This window comes from Palaemon carinicauda, chromosome 1, assembly GCF_036898095.1.
Source record: "Palaemon carinicauda isolate YSFRI2023 chromosome 1, ASM3689809v2, whole genome shotgun sequence".
Taxonomy (NCBI): Eukaryota; Metazoa; Arthropoda; class Malacostraca; order Decapoda; family Palaemonidae; genus Palaemon; species Palaemon carinicauda.
The window spans coordinates 166457595-166461173 of NC_090725.1; positions in this window are offsets into that span (position 1 = coordinate 166457595).

Here is a 3579-nt window from a genome sequence, read left to right on the forward strand (position 1 = left end):
GTGCACTTCCACCTTGCACCGATACTTTGAAAGAACATCTGAATAGAGTCAATTACTAGGTTGGCATTTGGAAAAGGGCTAATATTGCTAGACCTAATAACCCAGGCCAGTTAATGGGCATGGTTGGACCCATGGTGAAAATGGTAAAATGAAACCAAAATGGACAAGTGGTGATATCATGCCAATTCAGCTTGCTGATGTTCTTGATGGACTTGAGAGTCAATCTGACGTTGAAAGCGAAGACGACGATGACTTTGACAATTTGAAGGAAATTTCAAATGACACAAACAATAGTGATGATGATTCTGATAATGATGATGATGCTTAAACTACAGACAATTTGAACAAGATGGTATCTGGTGAATATCAATTTAGTTCACAACCGACATAATGGTTACGGGCAATATGATCAGACAGGATAGCGTCGCCACAAATGAGAAATATAATGCTTGCAATTTTGAATCATACCTGGTTTGAAAAAGGTCTAGTTTGAGGCTGAGTTCATATTAAAGCCATTGTGGTACCATCGTGGAAGTTTTAAGAAACCTTCATGGGTGTGTTTTGAGGGTTAATGTGGGAATTAAGTGGTGTAGATCATTTCAAAAGTTGAGATACAGGAACTTTACACCCATTACCACTATATGACCTTTGACCCCTAGTGATGTCACTGATCACATAACTAAGATATCAGGATCATTTTAAGGTCTAGAGCAATCATAAACTTACAAAAATATATCAAGTTTATCAAAATCAGACCATCCATAGCAAAGTTATAGCACTTTAAAGTTCCTCTACCCCAGAATCCATATTTGACATGTTGTCCATAAGAGGTTAAAAGCGGTTGTTGGGATGAAATAGGAATGAAAATAGTTTCTTTTAACATCATAATGGATGTGAAATACCTGAAAATCAAGTCTCACAACATTTCTGTGATGTTTAGCATCAATTCAGTCTTGATAAAGGCATTTTTTTCATAATTGGTAAGATTTAACATTTTGACCTCTGATCATTCACAATATCATTTTATGGTAGAACAATCACAAACCTACAAGAATATATCAAGTTTACTTAGATTGCTCAATCCAAACTAAAGTTATGGAGCTTAAAAGTTCCCTAACTCGAAAGCTCAGATTTGGCGCGTCCTTCGGAAGGGGTTAAAAAACGGTGTCTGGGACATAGTGGGAATGAGAATATTTCCTGTTAACATCCTTTATCTTATTTCCAGGACCCAGGGCTACCAGAAAATACCCATTAAGTAAATTTTTTTTTGGGGGGGTGGGGTGCATGTGGACCCCTTGTAGCCCACCGACTATAAAGATTTAAAGTAAATATATAATGTAAGCAATAACATCACACGAAATTAAACGTTTCAAATATGTTACAAAAACTAGTCAATATCGTATGAGAGGTAAAAATACTTAAAATACCAGAATAAAATAGCATACTAATAAGTAAAAGAAGTAAATACATAAAGCAAGTAATGGTGAAAACTTATGAAATGAATCTCTCAAGTATATTTCCGGAAATAGTCAATACACAGGAGTTCGTTCATATCAAAACCAAAGTTGGGACAAAAACTGGCCTTTGATCAAGTGGTGCCATCTCCTGTGTTATTTAATGATATCATTTTGTACATATTGGCTTCCCTGCCCTTCAAGGCTGATGATTCTTTTATCTTGGTTAAAAAGGAACTGGTTAGCATGTCTTAAGAGGCAGTGGTAATCAAAAGATCCTTCGAAATTCTATAATTCCTTGACAAAATAATCAGAAAACCTTAAAGTCATTAACAGTAAAGACAAATTGTACTGTAGTTCAACCCTTTTCCTCCACCTCTCTATTGACATGCAATTGTTTGACACACAGGTGCGTAGAGATTAAGTTCTTTGATAAATTATCCAGAAGTCTTTGCCAGTAAAGACAGATTATATCTATGTTAATTTTCTCTAAGGTTGTTTTACTTCTGTGTGTGTGTGTGAGAGAGAGAGAGAGAGAGAGAGAGAGAGAGAGAGAGAGAGAGAGAGAGAGAGAGCCTTACCTTATTGCCTTATTCTATGTTTGGGTTCCCCCAGGTCCCTCAGTGTCAGGCACCTCGTATATCCACCAGATAGTTGCTAATGCATCTTCCGGTGTATTTTGCATCTTCCAGGCTTTGATGGTCTGGGATGCATCTTAGGTATTTATCGAGCTTATTCTTAAACACATCTACGCTCTCTCCTGATATGTTTCTTAAATGAGCTGGCAGCGCATTAAATAGTCGCTGCATTATCGATGCTGGTGCGTAGTGGATTAATGTCCTGTGCGCCTTCCTAAGTTTTCCTGGTATATTTTTTGGCACTATTAATCTACATCGGCTTGCTCTTTCTGATATTTTTAGCTCCATAATGTTTTCAGTAGTTCCATCTTTTTGCTGCCATGCTTGTATTATCTTGTAGCGCTCTTTTCTCCTTTCTAGACTGTATAGTTTTAAAAATTGCAGTCTTTTCCAGTCGTCAAGGTCCTTAACTTCTTTTATTCTAGTAGTATAGGACTTTTGTACACTCTCTATTTGTGCAATATCCTTTTGGTAGTGTGGGTACCATATCACCTTGCAGTACTCGAGTGTACTACATACATAAGTTTTGTAAAGCATAATCATGTGTTCAGCTTTCCTTGTTTTAAAGTGTCTGAATAACATTCCGATTTTTGCTTTACATTTTCCCAACAGTGTCTCTATTTGATCGTTGCATAACATATTCCTATTTAACATTACACCAAGGTATTTAATTGCTTCCTTGTTTGTGATTGTCTCATTATTAGGTCCCTTGTATGCATATACCATTCCTTCTCTGTTTCCATAATTTATTGATTTGAATTTATCGGAGTTAAATACCATCCTATTTATCTCCGCCCATTCATATTTTTTGTTTAGATCTCTTTGTAGTGAGTTCCTATCTTCATCACAAGTAATTTCTCTACTTATTCTTGTGTCATCGGCGAAACTTCTCACTACAGAGTTTTTAACATCACTGTCTATGTCTGAGATCTGAGATCATAATAACAAACAGCAGTGCAGCTAATACCGTACCTTGTGGCACGCCAGATATTACCTGAGCTTCATCTGATTTCTTGTCATTTGCAACCACTATCTGTTTTCTGCTTTGCAGGAATTCTTTTACCCATTTTCCTATCTTTCTCACAATATTATGCTTTCTCTTTTTTTTCTCTAATATATTATGGTCTACCTTGTCAAAGGCTTTTGCAAAATCTAGGTAGATCACATCTGTGTCTTTTTCATTTATCATATTTTTATATATGTTTTCATAGTGTGCTATCAGTTGGGTTTGCGTACTTTTTCTGGGCACAAAACCGTGTTGACCTATATTAAACAAACTATTTTTAAACAAATGATTAATTATTTTCTTTTTTATTACCCTCTCATACACTTTCATAATATGTGATGTTAGACTAACTGGTCTATAATTGCTTACCTATAGTCTTGATCCACTTTTGAAAATAGGGGTTATATAAGCTAATCTATGTTTAACATATATCTCGCTCATATCTACACTTTGTCTTGGCAGTATTGCAAGTGGCTTCGCG